Here is a 24,035-nt window from a genome sequence, read left to right as displayed (position 1 = left end):
CAACTAATGGACATGATCTAAAAGGGGGGGACAACTGGAGGGAGGGGAGCCACCGGGTGGAGGGGAGCAGAGGGAAGGGAAATTGGCACAAATGTAATATAATCAATAAAACACATTAAAAAAAAAAGGAATTAGGTTTCTATGATTAAAAAAAAAAGAAAAAAGTTCTCAGACGATACAGCAAAATGAAAAAAGATTGAAAAGGTATGAAGAAAAGTAAGGGAACTACAGGATAGCATAAGGTAAAACAATATCAGAGTCATTGGAATTAAAGAGGGATCAGAAGAACAAGGAATAAATAAGCTAATAGGAGAAATAGTGACAGAAAATTTTCCCAACCTGATGAGAGAAAAGTTATGCAAGTCCAAAAGCACAGAGAGTTCCAATAAAGAAGAAACCCCAAAAACCCACTCCAAGGCACATCATATTTAAAAGGGCAATATTCAAAGACAAAGAGAGAATCCTAAAAGCAGCAAGAGAAAAACAGCAAATAACATACAAGGGAGCTCCGATAAGACTATCGACTGATTTCTCAAGAGAAATACTACAAGCCAGAAGAGAATGGTCAAAAATATTTCAAGCAATGAAAAACAATGGCCTACAACCAAGAATACTCTACCCAGCAAAGCTCTCATTCAAAATGAAAGGTGAACAAAGAAGTTTCTCAGACAAAGAAAGATTAAAAGAATACATCTCCACCAACCCAGCATTGCAAGAGATGCTAAATGAAATGTTCTAAGAAAAAGGAAGAGAAAAAAAAAAGAGTAGAGGAACAGAGGTACAAAGGGAAATGAATAAATACATGTCAATAATAACCTTAAATGTAAATGGACTAAATGCTCCAATTAAAAGACATAGGGTAACGGAATGGATAAGAAAACAGGACCCACATATTTGTTGTCTAAAAGAAACACACCTCAAAACAAAATATTTACATAGACTGAAAGTAAAGGGATATAAAAAAATATTCCAAACAAACTTACCTGAAAAAAAAGCTGGAGTAGCAGTCCTTGTATCAGACAAAACAGATTTCAAAGCAAGGGCCATAAAAAGAGACAAAGAAGGACATTCCATTATACTTAAAGGAACGATTCATCAAGAAGATATAACACTGATAAACATATATGCACCCAACATAGGAGCACCCAAATACATAAAGCAAATATTAGAAGACAACAAGAAGGATATTAACAACAACACACTCATAGTAGGGGACTTCAACACTCCATTATCAACAATAGACAGATCATCCAAGCAAAGAAACACCAAGGATATACAGGCATTGAACAACACACTAAACCACATGGACTTAACTAATATATATAGAACTTTTCACCCCAAAGAAGCAAAATATACATTCTTTTCAAATGCACATGGGATATTTTCAAAGATAGACCACATTATAGGACACAAAACAAGCCTCAACAAATTCAAGAATATTGAAATCATATCAAGCATCTATTCAGACCACAATGCCTTGAAACTAAAAATCAACCTCAGAGTAAAAAAATCAAAGACACCTAAACTCATGAAAAATGAATAACACGCTATTACATAATGAATAGGTTAACAATGACATCAAAGAAGAAATCAAGAAATTTCTGGAAACTAATGATAATGAACACACAACAGCCCAAAACCTATAGGACACAGCAAAAGCAGTCCTAAGAAGGAAGTTCATAGCAATACAGACATATCAGAAAAGGATAGTAGAATCTCAAATAAAAAATCTAATCCTAAAGCTACAAGAACTAGAACAACAACAACAAACAAAGCCTAGGGCAAGAAGAAGGAAGAAAATCATCAAGATCAGAGCAGAATTAAATGACATAGAGACTAAATAAACAATTCAAAAGATCAGTGAAACTAGGAGCTTGTTCTTTAAAAAAATAAACAAAATCGACAAACCTCTAGCCAGTTTAATCAAGAAAAAAAAGAGAGAAGACCCAAATAAACAAAATCAGAAATGAAAGAGGAGAAATCACGACTGATACCTCAGAAATACAAACAATTATAAGAAATTACTACAAATAACTGTATGGCAAGAAATTTGACAACCTAGAAGAAATGGACAAATTTCTAGAAACATATAACCTTCCAAAACTGAATCAAGAAGAAGTAGAAAATCTCAACAGACCAATAACAAAGAAGGAAATTCAAACAGTAATCAAAAATCTCCCTGCACACAAAAGCCCTGGACCGGATGGCTTCATAGGTGGATTTTACAAAACATTTAGGGAAGAACTAACTCCTACCCTCCTCAAACTATTCCAAAAAATCCCAGAAGAGAAAAAAATCCCAAACTCTTTCTATGAAGCCAGTATTACCCTAATCCCAAAACCAGGTCAAGACACAACAAAGAAAGAAAACTATGGGACAATATCACTGATTAACATAGATGCTAAAATCCTCAACAAAATATCGGCAAACAGAATACAGCAATACATCAAAAAGATCATACACCACGATCAAGTGGGATTCATCCAAGGGATGCAAGAATGGTTTAATATTCGCAAATCAATAAATATGATACATCACCTAAACAAAATGAAAGACAAAATTCACATGATCATATCAATAGATGCAGAAAAAGCATTTGATAAAGTACAACACCAATTTATGATGAAAAAACTTAGCAAAATGGTAATAGAGGGAGCATACCTTAACATAATTAAGGCTATATATGAGAAACCTGAAGCCAACATCATACTCGATGGACAAAAACTGAAAGCATTCCCCCTGAAATCATGAACAAGACAAGGATGTCCACTCGCTCCACTTCTATTCAACATAGTGTTGGAATTGCTAGCCACAGCAATCAGACAAGAAAATAAAATAAAAGGCATCCAAATTAGGAAAGAAGAAATAAAACTATCACCGTACGCAGATGACATGATAGTATACCTAGAAAACCCTATAAACTCCACTAAAAGACTACTCGATATAATAAGTTAATTTGGCAAAATTGCAGGGTACAAAATAAATATACAGAAATCTAAGGCATTTCTATACACCAACAATAAAATATCAGAGACAGGGACAAAAAAAAAAAAACCATTTACTACAGCAACAAGAAAAATAAAGTACGTAGGAATAAACTTAACCAAAGAGATAAAAGACCTGTACACAGAAAATTACACAACATTGAAGAAAGAAATTAAGGAAGATACAAATAAATGGAAGCAAATACCATGTTCTTGGATTTGAAGAATCAACATCATCAAAATGCCCATACTACCCAAAGCAATTTACAGATTCAATGCAATCCCTATTAAAATATCAATGACATATTTCACTGACCTGGAACAAATGCTCCAAAAATTCATATGGAACCAAAAAAGACCCTGAATAGCAAACGCAATCTTGAAACAGAAGAACACAGCAGGAGGAATCACGAAACCAGACATCAAAAAATACTACAAAGCCACTGTGATCAAAAGAGCCTGGTACTGACATAAGAACAGACATATAGATCAGTGGAACAGAATAGAAAGTCCACAAGTAAACCCAGGCCTCTATGGTCAACTAATATTTGATAAAAGACGAAGGAACATAAAGTGGAGTGAGAAGAGCCTCTTCAACAAATGGTGCTGGGAGAACTGGACAGGGACATGCAAAAAAATGAAACTAGACCACCAACTTACACCACATACAAGAATAAACTAAAGATGAATCAAAGACTTAAATGTATGCCGTGACACCATAAAAGTCCTAGAGGAAAACATAGGCAGCAAAATTTCAGATATCCCATGTAACAATATCTTCACGGATACATCTACTAAGGCAAGAGAAATATAGGAAAAAATAAACAAATGGGACTACATCAACCTAAAGAGTTTCTGCTCAGCAAAAGAAAACATCAGGAGGATAAATAGAAAACTAACCATATGGGAAAACATATTTTCCAATGATATCACAGACAGGGGACTGATCTCCAAAATATATAAAGAGCTTATATGACTCAACATCAAGAAAACAAACAACCCAATTAAAAAATGGACAAAGGAACTGAACAAACACTTCTCTGAAGAGGACATACAGAAGGTCCATAGACATGAAAAAATGCTCAACATCATTGGCCATCAGAGAGATGCAAATAAAAACCACAATGAGATACCAATTTACACCAGTCAGAATGGCCATCATCAACAAATCAACAAACAACAAGTGCTGGTGAGGATGTGGAGAAATGGGAACCGTACTTCATTGTTCGTGGGAATGCAGACTAGTGCAGCCACTATGGAAAACAGTATGGAATTACCTCAAAAGACTAAAAATGGAACTGCCTTTTGAACCAGCGATTCCACTGCTAAGATTATACCTGAAATATCCTAAAACCCTAATTCAAAAAAACTTATGCATTTATGTTCATAGCAGTCCTGTTTACAATAGCTAAGTACTGGAAACAGCCTAAGTGCCCATCTGCAGATGACTGGATCAAAAAACTGGTACATTTACACAATGGAATATTATGTAGCAGAAAGAAAGAAGGAACTCCTGCCATTTGCGACAACATGGATGAAACTAGAGAGAATTATGCTTAGTGAAATAAGTCAGGCAAAGAAGGCAAAATACCATATGACATCACCTAATACAGGAAACTAAAGAACAGCACAAAGAAATGAACTAAATAGGACAAAGAGTAGAATAGTAGTCAATTGGGCGTAGGGGGGAGGAAGAGAAGGGGGATAAGTAAGGGAAGGGTCTAATCAAAGAATGAGTATAAATGACTCATGGACATGGACGATGGGGAGGGATATGATTGTGGGAGAACAGGTGGGCTGGGTGGGGGAGAGAAGTGGGCGAAAAATGAGACAACTGTAATTGAAAAACCAAAAAAAGAAAAGAAAATAAATACTACTTCCGGCCTAGATGAAGGCCTAGACAGACACGCTCTGTCTCCCTCCACAACTAAGAAGTACTACAACTACTGCAAAACCAGAAATAACAGAAGTTCCAAAAAATAAAGCTACATGGAAATTCAATGTATGAAGTTATAAAGAAGTGGTGCTTGTCCGGACGGGTAGGATGGGCAAAGCAGGGGCAAAGAGGTTAAGCTGTGCTGGCGGCGGCAGCTGCAGTGACGAGCAGCGGGACTGTGGTAAGCACAGACACCCATCTTTAAGGGGAGGTGAGAAGCGCCTGGGAGTGTCCCTAGTTGCAGACCAAACCTGTCAGCTCAAGATTCCAACGCCAGGGAAGGCAGACCCCCATTGCCTCGGACTGTGAGGTCCAGAGGGTGTGGGGACAGAGGAAGAGGCTCCCAGTCTCTCAGCGGAGAGAGAACAGCAGGAATCCATCTTGGACCCCCACCCCCACACAAAGCGCCACAGTGTGGTGAACATATAGGGGGGAGGTCAGCGGGGAGGGGGGAAAGGGAGGGAGATGATGCAGGAATTAAGAAACATAGTAGGAGGGAGTGGAGTAGACAGGAAGATGTTGAGAAGAACTATATGCACAACCAGTGAGCATGTTCTAAGGGGGGGACAACTGGAGGGAGGGGGGCCACTGGGTGGAGGGGAGCAGAGGAAAAAGAAATTGGGACAACTGTTAACAGCATAATCAATAAAACATATTAAAAAATAAAATAAAAAGTGCCAGAAGACTGAGGCCATTCGGGGTCATTTTAGGCTCCATGTACATTTTTGAAGTATTTGTTCTAGGTCTGCGAAATATGTCACTGGTATTTAATAGAGATTGTGCTGAAACTATAAATTGTTTTGGGTAGTATGGACATTTTAATGATGTTGATTCTTCTCATCCATGAACATGGCGTATGCTTCCATTTATTTGTATCTTCCTTAATTTCTTTCTTCAGTGTTCTGTAGTTTTCCAAGTACAGGTCTCTTATCTCCTTGCTTAAGTTTATTCCTAGTACTTTCTTTTTGTTGTTGTTGTAGTAAATGGGATTTTTTTCTAGTTTCCATCTTTGATATTTCATTGTTGGTGTACAAAAATGTCTTCAACTTCTGGATATTGACTTTGTATCCCACCACTTTGTCAAATTCAATTATTAAGTCAACTAGTTTTTTGGTGGAGTTTGTAGGGTTTTATATGTACACTATCATGTCACCTGCAAATAATGACAGTTTTACTTCTTCCTTTCCAATTTGGATGCCATTTATTTATTTATTTATTTATTTATTTATTTATTTATTTATTTATTTTCTGGTTGTTGTGGCTAGAACTTCCAAAACTATGTTGAACAGAAGTGGAGAGAGTGGACATCCTTGAACATCCTTGTCTTGTTCCTGATCTTAGGGGGAAAACATTAATTTTTTCCCATTAAGTATGATGTTGGCTGCAGGTTTCTCATAAATGGGCTTTATTACATTGAAGTATGCTCCCTCTATTTCCTTTTTTGCTTAGTTTTTTAATCATAAATGGGTGCTATACTTTATCAAATGTTTCTTCAGCATCTGTTGATATCATCATATAATTTTTGCCTTTCAATTTATGGTGTATTACATTTACTCATTTGTGAATATTATACCATCCTTGCATCCCTGGGATAAATCCCACTTGATCGTGGTGTATGGTCTTTTTAATGTATTGCTGGATCCAGTTTGCCAGTATTTTGTTGAGGATTTTAAAATCTATTTTTATCAGAGATGTTGGCCTGTAGTTTACTTTCTTTGTTGTGTCTTCACATAGTTTTCAGATTAGGATAATACTAGCCTCATAGGAAGAATTTGGGAGTTCTCCCTCTTCTTGGACTTTCTGAAATAGATTGAGAAGGATAGGAGTTAATTCTTCCCTAAATTTTGGTAAAATTCACCGGTGTAGCCATCTGTTCTGGGGATTTTGTGTGCTGGGAGTATTTTGTTTACTGCTTAAATTTAACTAGTTTTTGTTTATTCATGGTTTCTGCTCCTTATTGATTCATTTTTTCAAGATTGTATGTTTCTAGAAATTTGTCCATTTCACCCAGGTTGTCAATTTTCTTGTCATAAAGTTGTTCACAGTGATTGCTTACAATCCTTTGTATTTCTCTGGTATTGGTTGTGATTTCTCCTCTTTTGTTTCTGATTTTATTTTGGGGGGGTCTTCTCTCTTTTTTTCTTGATGAGTCTGGTTAAAGATTTGTTGATTTTGTTTATCTTTTTAAATAACCAGAGTCTGGATTTATCAATCTTTCGAATTGTTCGTTTAGTCTCTATGTCATTTAATTCTGATCTGATCTTGATTATTTCCTTCCTTCTATTCTCTCTGGGCTTTGTTTGTTGTTGCTCTTCTAATTCCTTAACTGTAGTGTTAGGTTGTTCATTTGAGATTCTTCTATCCTTTCAGGTAGGCCTGTATTGCTATGAACTTCCCTCCCAGGACTGCCTTCACTGTGTCCCACAGGTTTTGAGCTGTTGTATGTTCATTTTCTTTTGTTTCCAGGATCTTTTTTATTTCTTCCTTGATCTCATTGCTAATCTATTCATTATTTAATAGCATGTTATTCAGTCTCCGTGAATTTGAATGTTTTTGAGTCTTTTCCTTTAGGTTGGCTTCTAGTTTCAAGCTGTTGTGGTCTGAGAAGAAGCTTGATGTAATTTCAATTTTCTTGAAGTTGTTGAGGCTTGTTTTGTGTCCTATCATGTGGCTTATCTTTGAAAATATTCCATGTGTATTTGAAAAGAATGTATATTTGGCTTCTTTGGGGTCAAAGATTCTGTATATATCAACTAAGTCCATTTGATTGAGAGTGTCGTTCAATGCCTCGATTTCCTTGTTGTTTCTTTGCTTTGAAGATCTATCCATTGTTGACAGTGGGGTGTTAAAATCTCCTACTATGAGTGTTTGCTGTTGATATTCCTCTTGAAGTCCTCCAAGATTTTCCTCATATATTTGCGTGCTCCAATTTTGGGTATATATATATTTACAAGGGATATATATTCTTGATGGATTGTTCCCTTATCTATTTTAAAATGTCTCCTTTTTTGTTTCTTGTTATGGCCTTTGTTGTGAAATCTGTTTTGTCTGATATAACTATTGCTACCCCAGCTTTTTTTCATGTTTGTTTGTTTAAAATATTTTTTTTCATCCCTTCATTTTCAGTCTGTGTAGGTCTTTTGTTCTGAGGTGGGTCTGTTGCAGACAGCATATAGCAGGGTCACTTTATTTCTTTTTTTAAATTTTGGATTTATTTATTGTTTTTCTATTACAGTTGTCCCACTTTTTCCCGCATTGTACCCCACCCACCTAGCCCACACTTTCTCCCACAGTAAATCCGCACCTCGTTGTTCATTTCCATGGGTTATTTATACTAGTTTTTTACTAAACTCTTCCCCTACTTACCCTAATCTCTCCCTCACCCTTCACATCTGGTAAGTGTTACCCTGTTCCTTGCGTCCATTCCTCTGGTTCAATTTTGCCCATTTGTTTGTGTTGTTCATTAGTTTCCTGTATTAGATGATATCATATGGTATTTTTCTTTCATTGCATGGCTGATTTTTGCTAAGCATAATTCTCTCTAGTTCCAACCATGTTGTCGCAAATGGCAGTAGTCCCTTTTTTCTTTCTGCTGCATAATATTTAACTCTGTAAATGTACCACAGTTTTTTGATCCACTCATCTACAGATGGGTACTTAGGCTGCTTCCAGCACTTGGCTATTGTAAACAGTGCTGCTATGAACATAGGGGTGCATAAGTTCTTTTGAAGTGGGGTTTCAGGATTCTTCAGGTATAATCCTAGCAGTGAAATTGCTAGTTCAAAAGGCAGTTCCATTTTTAGTCTTTTGAGGTAATTCCATACTGTTTTACACAGTGGCTGCACCAGTCTGTATTCTCACCAAGAGTGTACTAGGGTTCACTTTTATCCACATCCCTGTCAGCACTTGTTTGTTGATTTGTTGATGATGGCCATTCTGACTGGTATAAAGTGGCATTCCATTGTGGATTTTATTTGCATCTCTCGATGGCTAGTGATGTTGGGTTTTCTTTCATATGCCTGTGGACCCTCTGTGTATCCTCCTTGGAGAAGTATTTGATCATGTCTTTTGCTCATTTTTTAATTGGGCTCTCTGTCTCCTTGGTGTTGAGATATGTAAGTTCTTTATATATTTGGAAGATCAATCCCTTGTCTGAGGTATCATTGGCAAATATGCTTAACCATATGGTTGGTTCCCTTTTCATCTTGCTGATGTTTTCTTTTGCTGAGCAGAAACTCTTTAGTTTGATGTAGTCTCATTTTTTTATTTTTTTCCCTTTATTTCCCTTGCCTTAGGAGATGTATCAGTGAAAATATTGCTACGTGGGATATCTGAAATTTTCCTGCCTATGTTTTCCTCTAGCACTTTTATGGTTTCATAGCTTACATTTAAGTCTTTGATTTATCTTGAGTTTATTCTGATGTATGGTGTACGTTGGTAGTCTAGTTTCATTTTTTTATGTGTCCCTGTCCAGCGCACTCAGCACCATTTGTTGAAGAGGCTCTTCTCACTCCATTATATGTTCCTTCCCCCTTTGTCAAATATTAGTTGACCTTATAGACCTGGGTTTATTTCTGGGCTTTCTATTTTGTTCCATTGATCTATGCCTCTGTTCCCATGCCAGTACCAGACCGTTTTGATCACAGTGGCTTTGAAGTATAGTTTGATATCAGGTATCATGATTTTTCCTGTTGTGTTCTTCTGTCTCAAGATTGCTGGGGCTATTCGAGGTCTTTATGGTTCCATATAAATTTTTGAGGTATTGTTCTAGGTCTGTGAAATATGTCACTGGTATTTCATAGAGCTTACGTAGAAACTATAAATTGCTTTTGGTAGTATGGGCATTTTGATGATGTTGATATTTCCCATCCATGAACACGGTATATGTTTTCATTTATTTGTATCTTCCTTAATTTCTTTCTTCAGTGTTATGTAGTTTTCCAAGTACAGGGCTTTTATCTCTTTGGTTAAGGTTATTCCTAGGTACTTTATTATTTTTTTGTTGTTGTTGTTGCTGTAGTAAATGTGACTTTTCTCTAGTTTCTATCTCTGATATTCTATTTTTGGTGTACAGAAATGATTTCAATTTCTGAATATGACTTTGTACCCTGCTATTTTGCCAAAATCACTTAGTATGTTAAGTAGTTGTTTAACGGAGTCTATGGAATTTTCTAGGTACACTATCATGTCATCTGCAAGTAATGACAATTTTACTTCCTCTTTTCTAATTTGAATGCCTTTTATTTCTCTTTCTTGTCTGATTACTGTGGCTAGAACTTCCAAGATTATGCTGAATAGGAGTGGAGAGAGTGGACATCCTTGTCTTGTTCCTGATCTCAGGGGGAATGCTTTCAGTTTTTGTCCATTAAGTATGATGTTAGCTTCAGGTTTCTCATCTATGGCCTTTATTATATTGAGGTATGCTCCCTTTATTCCTATTTTATGTGTTTTCATCATAAATGAGTGTTTTACTTTTCAAATGCTTTTTCAGCATCAATTAATACAATCATGTGACTTTTGTCTTTCATTTTGTTTATGTGGTGCATTACATTTATTGATTTGTGAATATTAAACCATCCTTGCATCCCTGGGATGAATCCCACTGATAGCGGTGTATGATCTTTTTAATGTGTTGCTGAATCCAGTTTGCCAATATTTTGTTGATGATTTTGGCATCTATGTCCATCAGCAATATTGGCCTGTAGTTTTCTTTTTTTGTTGTGTCTTGTCCTGGTTTTGGAATTATGGTAATACTGGTTTCATAGAAAAAGTTTGGGACTCTTCCCTCTTTTTGGGTTTTTTTTTTTTTTTTTTACTAGTTTGAGAAAGGTAGTCATTAGTTCTTTCCTAAATGTTTTGTAAAATTTGCTTGTGAAACCATTTGGTCCAGGGCTTTTACGTGCCAAAAGTTTTTTATTACTGCTTCAGTTTCATTCTCTGTTATCAGTCTGTTTATCTTTCTGTTTCTTCTTAATTCAGTTTTGGAAGATTATATGTTTCTAAAAATTTGTTCACTTCATCTAAGTTTCAAGTTTCTTGCCATACAATTGTTTGTAGTCATTTCTTATCTTTTGGGTACTTTTTCTTTTTTTCTCAATGAGCCTGGCTAAAGTCTTGTCGATTTTGTTTATTTTTTCAAAGAACCAACTCTTACTTTTGTTGATATTTTGAATTGTTTGTTTAGTCTCTATGTCATTTAATTCTGCTCTGATTTTGATGTTTCCTTTTTTTTACTCACTCTGGGCTTTGTTTGTTATTGTTCTTCCAGTTCTTGTAGCTGTAGAATTAGATCTTTTAATTTGAAAAGCTTGTATCCTTTTTAGTAGGCCTATATTGCTATGAGCTTTCCTCTCAGGTCTGCTTTTGGTGTGTTCCATAGGTTTTGGGCTGTTGTGTGCTCATTATCATTTGTTTCCAGAAACATTTTAATTTCTTTCTTGATGTCATTGTTAACCCATTCATTATTTGATATCATGTTATTTATTCTCCATGACTTTGAATGTCTTTGAGTTTTTTCCTTGGGGTTGATTTCAAGTTTCAAGGCATTGTGATCTGAGAAGATGTTTTATATAATTTCAATTTTCTTGATTTTGTTGAGGCTTGTTTTTGCCCTACCATATGGTCTATCTTCAAAAATGTCTAGGTGCACTTGAAAATATCATTTATTTTGCTTCTTTCGGGTGAATATATATATATATATATATACACACACACACACACACACATACATACATATGTGTATATATATGTATGTATGTGTGTGTGTGTATATATATGTGTGTGTGTGTGTGTGTGTGTGTATATATAGTCCATTTGATCTAGAGTGTTGTTCAATGGCTCAATATCTTTGGTGTTTCTTTGCTTCAAAGATCTGTCCATTGTTGATAATGGGGTGTTAAGTTCCCCTACTTTGAGTGTGTTGCTGTTGACATCCTTCTTGTAGTCTTTCAATATTTTCCTTATATATTTGTGTGTTCCTATGTTGGGTGCATATATATTTACCAGGGTTATATCTTCTTGATGGATTTTTCCCTTAAGTATCATGAAATGTCCTTCTTTGTGTCTTGTTATGGCCTTTGTTGTGAAAGCTTTTTCTTCATGTCCATTTGCTTGGAATTCTTTTTTCTATCCCTTCACTTTCTGTCTGCACAGACCTTTTATTTTGAGATGTGTGTTTTATAAACAGCGTATATATGGGTCATGTTTTTATATCCATTCTGCTACCCTATGTATTTTGATTGGAGCTCTTAATCCATTTACATTTAAGGTTATTATTGATAGGTATTTATTTATTTCCCTCTGTGCCTGTGTTCCTCTCCCTTTCTCTTTTTCTTCTTTTTCTTTAAGCATTCTTTTTAGCATCTCTTGCAATGCTGGTTTGGTGGAGATGTATTCTTTTAATCTTCCTTTGTCTAGGGAACTCCTTATTTCATCTTCCATTTTGAAATAGAGCCTTGCTAGTTAGAGTAATCTTGGTTGTGGGCCTTAGTTTTATTGCTTGAAATATTTTTTGCCATTTCCTTCTGGCTTGTAGTGTTTCTGTTGATAAATAAGTTGATAGTCTTATCAGAGTTCCCTTGTATGCTATTTTCTGTTTTCCTCTTGCTATCTTTAGGATTCTCTCTTTGTCTTTGATTGCTGCCATTTTAATTACAACATACCTTAGAGTGGGTCTTTTGGGGTTCATCTTCATTGAGACCCTCTGTGATTCCTGGACTTACATGACTTTTTCGCTCACCAAGTTAGGGACATTTTCTGTCATTACCTTTCAATCAGGTTTTCTATCCCTTTCTCCTCTTTGCCTCTGGTATCCTTATCATATGGATATTGTTGCATTTCATGTTGTCCTAAAGCTCTCTTAAACCCTCTTCATTATTTTTTAGTCTTTTTTCATTTTGTTGCATTGTCTGGAATTTTTTTTAACGTTGTCCTCTAATTTACTGATTTGATCTTCTGCTTCATTTAGCTTGCTTTTGATTGCTTCTACTGTGTTCTTCAGTTCAGAAATTGTATTCTTCATTTCTTCCTGTTTCTTATTGATAGTTTCTATGTCCTTTTTCATGCTGATGTAGTTTTCAGTAAGTTCCTTGTAGCTTCCCTGGAGTTCTTTTTAATTTTTCTGGAGTTCTGTGTAATTCCGCTGAGTTTATTATAGTTTGCTTTGAGTTTGCTGAGTTCATTGAGCTGTCTCATTACTATTGTTTTGAATTTCATGTCTGATTGTTTGCCTCTATTTCATCTATTGCTCCTTCTGGGAATTCCTCCTTTCCTTTTGGTGGGGTGTTCTTGTTTGGTGGGGTGCTGTTCCGCCTCCCCATTTTGGGTGACTGGTCTTATTTGTTTCTGTTTCTTAGATTAATCTGCTTTTATTTTTATTTTCTGGCTTTGTGGTATGACCTTCTATGGTAAGAATCTATTTTATTCAGTGATGCAAACTCCTTGATCTCCTTAACTTGATACTCTTGGGATGCCCTTTATGCCTTTAATTTTGACTCTCTAGTAATATTTTGGGTTTGTTTGTTTTTTTTATGTGTGTGTGTGTGTGTGTGTGTGTTGATCTTTGGTGGTTTCTTCCCCTAAATTAGCTGACTGAGAGTCACTCTACCCACTTCTGACAGTTGTTGAGCTGCCTCCAGGTGATGCCTCTTGGAAGGGAGTAGTCTGCTTGTGAGATTTCTCCGGTAGTGCTGAGGTTGAGTCTGCCCTGGGATATGGTGTACTGCTCCCCCAGCCCTTTCTCCAGAAATAGTATCCAAAGTTTTCCATAGCGTTTCTATTCATTTCCTTCTCTTTCAGCTTTAGTCCAGGTCTTGCATGGCAAGTGCAGTTTTTTCCACCAGTTGGCAAGCCAGCCATGGCCGTGGGTGGCGCTAGAGCTGAGGGGGCGTTCCCCTCTGCTGGCGAACAGGCTGGAGGTGTTCCCCTACACTGGCCGGTATGTCTGCAAGCCAGTAGCATTCCACTGCTCCAGCAGGTGGGCAGGCCAGTGGTGATCTCCTGCACCCGTGCAGGTGCTCAGCCTGGGTGGTGGGTGTGGGGACCGAGCACGCTTCTGCAAGTGGGCTCCTACTTCTGCTCTGCTCAAGGATCCTTCCCTGCCACTAGCCTTTCCTCCCCGATCCACAAAAAGCAATCAATAAATGTAAACACACACACACACACACGCATGCACACACACACACACACCCCAATAAAAAAGAACACTGCTGCCAGCCTCCCAGAGCCAGACACCACCTGGTCAACTCCTGGCTCTGGCAGTGGGCACAGCCTGGATCTCCACCTCTGACTACTCTCAGAGGAGACCCAGGTGCATGGAGAAAATTTTGTGCTCCTCTGGCCACTGCCTAGGGAGCCAAGCCATCCAGAACTCATACCCCTCCCATGTCTCCTCTGCGAACCTCACTAGACAGGTTGCTCAGAGGCAGCCTCTGCCATCAGCAGTGCTAAATTTCCACTCCTGCCAGTATCCAGATGTTAACAGATGATCTGTCCATATTTAGCTGAAACTATACACCAGTCCAGGGAGCAAGCAGGGGCAGCCTCTCCTCACTCATCCAAATATTTTATTGTTTATACTATTACAATTGTCCCAATTTTTCCCCCTTTGCTCCTATCAATCCAGCCACTCCCAACTCCCACAATCAATCCCCACACTGTTGTCCATGGGTCATTTATATGTTTTTGACTAATCCCTTGACCTTCTTTCAACCAGTCCCCACCTCCTCCCTCTCCTCTTATAGCTGTCAGTCTGTTCCATGTTTCTATGCCTCTGGTTCTATTTTGATCATTAGTTTATTTTGTTCATTAGATTCCACTTATATATGTGATCATAGGGCATTTGTCTTTCATAGACTGGCTTATTTCACTTAGTATAATGGTCTCCAGTTCCATCCATGTTGTTGCAAAAACTAAGAATTCATCAGTTTCTTTTTAAATTTAGTGTAAACCAGGAAAATGCAGTTAATTCAGAGCAGAAATTAGCCCACTTTAAGTTAAACAAAGATTTTACCCTACTCCTCTTTTTTAAACTCTTCCTCTGTCCTTCTTCTGACCATGACAAATGATTTTCCTTTGTCACAAAGAGGCAGCAACAAACTGAATATCAGGGACTGATACACTTTCAAAAGACCTTTCCCCAACATTTGAGTTTCCTGAAATGTTATACAGAGAGAAAAAATATTCCCCCAGCATTAAAGAAACTCCATCTATTGCTGTTTTCATCATGGAAGATAATTATGATTATCTCTAAATAAATAAAGTCTGAGTTTTTCAAATTCTTGCAGTGTGCTATTTCCTGTTCTTAATACAAAAGACTAGCAACTTCCCCCTATAACCCCAGGGACAGAAGGGATAGTAAGTAGCCTATGTAATATTCTGCTCAAGAACATTTTAAGGCATCCTAAAGGAAACATTCCCTAACAGTCAGTTTTGTTATGTGTTCAATAACCATATGTTCATTTCTATGTGGATAATATGCAGCATAATAGATACCTGCAATAAGTTGAGGAGATGGCAATTACTGACTCAAAGGGGTTTTACTGACTACACTGTGAATGGTTCAAACATGACCAGAACTCCAACTGGGCATTATTAAAGCTTTGCTTTGATTCAGGGGTATTTTTTCTTTTGTAACATAACTAGCTTCTAAGCAGCACATATTACCTCCTATAGTCAATGGGTTATTACAATTAGTTATGATCCAAAACTACAATGTCATTTTACACTTTGAATAAACCTTACTAACCTTATTCCCAGCTGAATACTTTACACATGTGGAATAATAACTTTAATTCAAAATTAATCCTTTGAGACATTTACAGGGCAATACATTTGAGTATAGTGAATGGATAAATGAAAAAAAAAAAAAAAAAAAAACAGCACAGTTCTACAAAGCAGTTAGATAAAGGGAACCTGAAGAGTAAAATAGGAAAATATATTCCTGGGACGTTTTTCTGTCTCAGAGGAAAAAGCAGAGAAAAGTTAACCAACAATAATATTACAGAAAACTCTAGGTCATTTGATTCTCACAAAAGCCTGTGTAGTGGTTGGAGTAGGGGGTTACAAAATACAAATGAAGTTACTAAGATTTAGAGAGCTTAACTTTTCCCCAAGGTCATATAATTACTAAGACCCATTCATTCAACATATATTTAGGTCTGGACACCTACAATTAAAATAATGTGGCAGAATAGAGAATGATGAGATAAATACTGTATGTTGAGTGATCAGTGAAGGCCTCTCTACAATGGTGACCTATAAGCCTGAAATCTAAAAGGGAGGGTCAGCCAAAGCAGATCAATAGGAAAAGCATACCACAGAGAAGCCAAAAATGCAAAGGCCCTAAGATGAGACAGAATCAGTGGGTTCAAGAACCAAAATAGACTTCCAGCCAAGATGGAGGTCTAGACACACACATTCTGTCTCCCTCCACAACTAAGAAGGAATACAACTACCTCAAAACTAGAGACAACCAGAAGTTCCAGAAAATTGAGCTGCATGGAAGCCCAACAAACAAATATATAAAAAAGAAATACCCAGACAGGTGGGAGGAGCAGAGCTGGGGCAGAGAGGATGCACTGTGGTGGCAACAGGAGAGGCGGCAGCGACAGGCCCACGGAAAGCACAGTCACACATTTTAAAAGGTCGGGAGGGGCACCTGGAGAGTGCTCTCAGCACTAGACCAGACTGCACAGCTCATGGTCCTAGCGCTGGGGACAATAAAGCCTCATTGCTTTTGACTGCATAAAACAATGGGGGCTGCGGCAGAGGAGGAGACTGCCAGTCTCTCAGCAGAGTCCACCTGTTTAAAGTGCCCCTACCATCCTAGAGCATCTGCAGACCCAACCACTCTGAGAACAATAGCCAGGGCAATAGCTAGAGAGGTGCCAGTCCCATACAAAGTGGGAGAAGTGCCTGGAACAGGGGCGAGTGCTGAACAAGTGGTATTATTCCCTCTCAGACCCCTCCCACACACACAGCATCACAACCTGGTGAAACGTGTCACCCTGTACTAATGAATACCTAAGGCTTCGCCCCTTAGGTAACAGGTGCAACAGCTCTACCTAAGACATAGAGGCAAATGAACACAGGAGCATGTCAAGTTGAGGAGACAGAGAAGTGTGGCCCAAAAGGGGGAACAGATCAAGGTTCCAGTGGGAGAACTAAATGATGTAGAGTTCAAAACGCTGGTGATAAAGATGCTCACAGGCTAGACAGATATGCTTAAGTATGGCAAATGCATAAGGGAAGAAGCGAAGGCTATGCTAAATAAAATGAAGGAAAATCCACACCAAACCAATGGTGAAGGGAAATAAACTAGGGTTCAAATTAATGATTCAGAACATTAGCAAGAAAAAAGCACTCACCCAGTGCAGAATGAGAAAACAAGAATTGAAAAGAATAAGGAGAGGCTTAGGAACCTCTGAAACAAGTTTAAATGTGCCAATATTAGAGTCATGAGGGTGCCAGAAGAAGAGGAAGAGCAAGAAGTTGAAAGCTCATATGAAGGAATAATAAGGAAAGACTCCCCAGGTTTGGTGAAGGAAATAGACATACATGTCCAGGAAGCACTGAGAGTCCCAAACAAGCTAGACCCAAGGAGGACCACACCAAGACACATCATGATTAAAATGCCAAGGGTGAAACATAAAGAGAGAATCTTAAAGGCAGCAAGAGAAAAGCAGAGAGTTACCTACAAATGGGTGTCTATAAGACGCACATCTGATTTCTCCAAAGAAACTTTGTAGGCAAGAAGGGACTGGCAAGAAGTGTTCAGGGTGATGAAAAGCAAGACCTTACAACCAAGATTACTCTATCCAGCAAAGCTATCATTTGGAATGGAAGGGCAGATGGAGTGCTTCCCAGACGTGGTAGGGCTAAAGGAGCTCATCAGCACCAAGCTATTATTATATGAAATGTCAAAGGGACTAACTTGCGAAAAAGAGGATCAAGATTGCGAACATTGAAGTGACAGCACTCACAACTATCAACTTAATCTAAAAAATAAAAACAAAATTCAACTAAGCAAATCAGAATGGAAGCAGAATCATAGGTGTGGGGATCATTTTGAGGGTTGTCAGCTAAGCGGGGGAAGGGAGAGAGGTGGGGAAATGGTGCAGGAATTGAGAAGCATAAATGGTTGGTGCAGACTAGACAGGAAGAAGTCGGGAGAAGTATAGGAAAGGGTGAAGCCAAAGAAGTTGCATGCCTGACCCATGGACATGAACTAAGGTGGGGTGGGATTGCTGGAGAAAAGGGAAGTACTTGGTGGAGGGGAGCAAAGGGAAGAAAAATTGGACTACTGTAACAATATAATCAATAAAATATTCCTTAAAAAAAAAAAAAAAGAAAAGAACCAAAAGAAAGCTAGTGGGATGGAGAAATTGAGTAAAGGCTACTTCTGGTAGTCCTCTCCCGCACTGTGCCAGAGTTGGTCTGTATTACCAATATAATACAGCCTAAATGATAGTACATCACTCCTGAGATTAGGTTATTAAAACAATACCACTTCCATTTTGAGTGATCTCTCTCTCTCTCTCTCTCTCTCTCTCCTCTCTCATCATTCACTCTAGGGGAAGCCAGCTATCATATCATGGGGTTACTCATGGAGAGACCCATCTAGCAAGAAACTAAGGCCTACCAACAGCTATGTGAGTAAGCTCAAAAGTGATCTTTTAGCTCCAATTAAGCCCAACATAACTTTGGCCAACTTCTTGACTCCAATCCTATAAGAGCCTCTGAAAAAGAACCACCCAGTTAAACTGCTCTTAGATTTCTGATTCACAGAAACTGGAAAGAATAAATGTTAAGCTCTCGGTTTAGGGTAATATGTTGCAGCAATAGATAATTAATATGTTTCAAATCAGTAATCTTTTTATGAGCCTGTGGGTTGTCTTTTTATTTTGTTGATGGTTTTCTTTGTGCAAAAGCTTTTTAGTTTTATGTGGTTTAATTTGTTTATTTTTTCTTTTGTTTCCCTTGCCTGGGGAGATAAATTCTATAAAAAAATTGCTATGAGCACTGTCCCAGACTTTGCTGCCTATGTTTTCTTCTAGGATTTTTAGGGTTTGGGGGTCTAACATTTAAGTCTTTGATCCATTTTTAATTTATTCTTGTGTGTGATATAAGAAGGTGGTCCAAAGGCCATATATGACAAACCGACTGCCAGCATCATACTCAATGGACAAAAACTACAAACATTCACCTTAAGATGGAAATAAGACAGAAATATCCACTTTTACCTCTCTTATTCAACATAGTACTGGAAGTCTTAGCCACAGCAATCAGACAAGAAAAAGAAATAAAAGACATCCAGATTGGAAAGGACAAAGTAAAACTGTCTTTATTTGCAGATGATACTGTACATAGAGAGTCACAAAGATTCCACCAAGAAACTATTGAAATTGATAAATGAATTCAGCAAAGTAGCAGAATACAAAATTAATATCCAGAAATCAGTTGCATTTTTATGTACCAATAATGAACTAACAGAAATATTAATTAAGAAAACAGTCTCACCCTGGCTGGTGTGGCTCAGTGAACTGAGTGCCAGCCTGAGAACCAAAGCATTGCCAGTTCGATTCCCAGTCAGGACACATGCTTGGGTTGCAGGCCTGGTCCCCATGGCACACAAGAGACAACCACACATTGATGTTTCTCTCCCTCTCATTCTCCTTCCATTCTCCTCTCTCTAAAAACTAATAAAATATTTTAAAAAGAAAAGAAAAAAATCTCATTCAAAATTGCTTCAAAAAGAATAAAATACCTAGAACTAAATTTAACTGAGGATGTAAAAGGCCTGTACTTGGAAAATTATAATACACTACTGTGTTCATGGATAGGAATAATTAACATTATTAAAATGTCCATGTTACCCAAAGCAATCTATAATTCCTATCAATATTCCAATGATATATTTCAGAGAACTAGAATATTTCAAAAATATTTGAACCATAAAAGGCTCCACATAGCAACAACAATCCTGAGAAAGAAGAATAAAGTTGGAGAATTGCACTACCTAATATGAAACTATACTATGAAGCCATAGTGATCAAAACAGCATGGTACTGGCATAAAAATAGACACATAGATCAATGGAACAGAATAGAGAGCCCAGAAATAAATCCACACCTTTATAATCAACTAATATTCAACAGAGGAAGCAAGCACATGTAATGGGCTAAAGATAGTTTAGCCAATAAATGGTGTTGGGAAAATTGGACAGATACATGCAAAAAATACATGTTATATTCACTTTTGGGGAGATGACAAAACCATGGCCTGCAGGCTAGTCACCTGGCTTATAAATAAAGTGTTTTTTTAACACAGCCATGCCCATTTGGTTAAATATTTCCTATGGCTGCTCTGAAGCTACAACAATAGAGTTGAGTATTTATGACAGAGAGTATAAGGTCTGCAAGTCTCAAATAGTTACTATGTGACCCTGTAAGGAAAAGTTTGCCAATCCTTGACCTAAATAATTAAATTAATGAGATGACTTATATAAAATACTCTGACAGCACACTGAAAGGACATACCACCCACTATTTGCCTTGCTGCTACATTTTTCACAATTTTTTAACAAGAAAATTTAGGTGGGGTAAAGTATAACTTTAGGAACCAAGGTCTAGACTCTACAAAACCCAGAAATCAGCTGAAATTGGGGAAGAATTTTAACTTTTACAGACAACAGAATTGACTGGATCCATACTCTCAAGGGACAAGATTGCTGCAGATGGCATCTAAGTGATATAGTAACTATACGGTAGAGGCAGAATAGATTCTGTCAAATCTATAGTTTCTTCTTTTCTTTATAAGACAGAGTGATAATTGTTCATAGTAATAATCCTGGGATATAACTCAATCTTGACGACTGGCAGTGTTTCATGAAAAGTAATCCAATCTTGTTCAGCACAGTTTCAATGATAATGAGAATTCTTTAGTCTGAATTCACAGAGCAGACAATATGTAATGCATGTCTGGTGCCAGTGGTTGTCAAACTGCACAATGAAAGGGCAGGTGGAAGCAGGAAGAGGAGTCAGCAATTAAGATTCCTAACATTCCTCTCTTACTTTAATCCCAGCTGCTGTCTTTATGAATTAAGTCCTACACAGAGAGAAAAAAATAAAAGTTAAAAAAAAAACTGCCCAAAGATGCTTAATGAGGATAGAAAAAGTAGAAATGAAATGGGATATCACATCAGATCCTGCAGCCATTAAAACTACCAAAAATCAGCTAATATAAAATAGGCAGCTAAAACAGTCCTGTAATCACAAAGAACTTGGATTGAAATTTTTAAGACTGCTGAAAAAGAAATCTTCAGATCACCATGGTTTCTCTAGAATTTTACTCAACATTTAAAAACCAAATAACTTACATGCATACCCATGGACATGAACTAAGTGGGGAGATTGCTGGAGGGAAGGGAAATAGTGGGTGGAAGGAGGCAAGGGGAAAAAAATTGAGACAACTGTAACAGCATAATCAATAAAATATACTTTAAACACCAATTTAACACAATCTCTTTCAGAAATTTGAAGAGGAGAGAAGAGTTTCCAACTCATTTTCAAGCCAGTATTATTACCCTTATACCCAAATCAGACAAAGATAGTACTAAAAAAGAAAACTAAAGAACAATATCTCTCATGTACCAGAACACCAAAATTCTAACAAAATATTAGTAAATAAAATCTAATAATAATATAAAAATAATAACACACTATTACCAAATGGAATTCATTTCAGGTATAGAAACATTTTCTGTTCCACACAGACTGAAGCATGTATACCTTGAGTTTAACATAAGCCAGGCCTGATCTAGGCTCAGGAAACCAACTCTTACCCTGTGGCCATTAAGCATAAAGAACATTTCCAAAAACCTCAGAGTTAACATTATACTTAATGGTGAAAGACCAAATGATTTCTTTCAAAATTGGAAACAGGGCAAGGATGTCCACTCTAACTAAAATGCTTAATTCAAAATATTTGTATTTGAACTAGTAGATGTTTTAGTCATAAGACAAAAAAAGAAATAAAGAGCAAAGAAAATGGAAAAGAATAAATGAAACTACTGCTGTCTGCAAATGACAAGTGTCTATTAAAAAAAATCTAGAAAAATAATTTCTAGGACTAATAAGTGAATTCAGTATGGTCATAGGTCTCTGGGTCAATTAATATTTGACAAATGGGGAAGGAGCATAAAATGGAGTAAAAGTAGCCTTTTCAAAAAATGGTGTTGGGAGAACTGGACAGGGACATGCAAAAAAAGTGAAACTAGAACACCAACTTACACCATACACTAGAATAAACCAAGATGGATAAAAGACTTAAATGCAAGCCATAAGACCATAAAAATCATAGAGGAAAATATAGGCAGTAAAATCTCAGATATCCCCCCCAGCAATGTTTTTGCTGATATATCTACCAAGGCAAAGGAAATAAAAGAAAGAATAAACAAATGGGACTACACCAAACTAAAAAGTTTCTGCTCAGCAAAAGAAGACATCAGCAAGATGAAAAGGGAACCAACTGTATGGGAGAACATATGTGCCAATGGTACCTCAAACAAGGGTTTGATCTCCAAAATATATAGAGAACTTATATGACTCAACACCAATAAGACAGACAATCCAGTTAAAAAATTGGCAAAGGACCTGAACAGACACTTCTCCAATGAGGACAGAGGGCCCATAGGCACGTGAAAGCATACTCATCATCACTAGCCATCAGAAAAATGCAAATTAAAACCACAATGAGATACCACCTCACACTGGTCAGAATGGCCATCATTAACAAATCAAAAAACAATAAGTACTGGAGAGGATGTGGATAAAAGGGAACCTTACTGCACTGTTGGTGGGAATGCAGACTGATGCAGCCACTGTGGAAAACTGTATGGAATTGTCTCAAAAAACTAAAAATGAACTGACTTTTGATCCAGTGATTCCATTGCTAGGATTATACCCAAAGAATCCTGAAACATAATTTCATAAGAATCTGTGCATCCCTATGTTCATAGCAGAGTTATTTTCAATAACCAAATGCTGGAAACAGCCTATGTGCCCATCAGTGATGAATGGATCAAAAATCTGTGGTACATTTACACGATGGAGTACTGTGCAGCAGAAAGAAAAAAGGAACTCCTACCTTTTCTGACATGGATGGAACTGGACAGTATTATGTTTAGTGAAATAAGCCAGTCAGTGAAAGAAAAATACCATATGATCTCACCTAATACAGGAACCTAATGAAGAAAAACAAACACACAAGCAAAATAGAACGATAGCAATGAAAACAAGGAACAGACTGACAGTGATTGGGGAAGGGGTGAAGAAGGGGAAGGAGCAAGTCAAGGAAATAGTATAAATGATCCACGGACATGGACAACAGGGTGGGGATTGCTGTGGGAGAGGGGAGAGGTGGCTGGGGCAGGGGAGAGTAATGGGGGGAAAATGGGACAACTATAATAGAACAACAATTTAAAAATGGGGGGAAAAAAGGAAAATCCCCCCCCCCCAGAAAAAGGAAAAGAAAAAGAAAATAACTCCTAGAACGAATAAGTGAGTTCAGTATGGTCAAAGGACACAAGATCAAGACATAGAGATCAACTGCATTTCTCAATATTGACAACAAATAATTGGAAAGTTAAATATAAAACTCAACAGCAGTTATAATACGATTGCTCCAAAGAAAATAAAATACTTAGGTATAAAATCTAAAAAAAAAAATTGTATAAGATCTGTATGATGAAAATCATGAAATGTTGATAAAAGAAATCAAAGAAGATCTAAATACTTAGAAAGGTAAACTATGCTCATGGATTAGAAGACTCAACATACTAAAGAAGTCAATTCTACTTAAATTGGTCTATAGATGTAATGCAACCTCAACAAACTTCTCAACAAGGTTTTTGCAGACAACAACAAGCTTATGCTGAAATTTATACGGAGAGAGAAAGGTCTCAAAAGAGCCAAACTATGTTGAGAAAGAAGAGTAAAGCATTAAGCAAAAGCAATATGATCACTTATTTCAACCCATGTAATTAGAACAGTCTTTCACGAGCATTGTTATTATATTGGAGGTGCAGTTTTGAACAATAGTCTGTATACAATTTTGGA

The sequence above is a fragment of the Furipterus horrens genome, unplaced genomic scaffold, assembly GCF_987537825.1.
Source record: "Furipterus horrens unplaced genomic scaffold, mFurHor1.1.pri manual_scaffold_2, whole genome shotgun sequence".
NCBI classification, from domain to species: domain Eukaryota; kingdom Metazoa; phylum Chordata; class Mammalia; order Chiroptera; family Furipteridae; genus Furipterus; species Furipterus horrens.
This window is presented reverse-complemented; position numbering follows the sequence as displayed.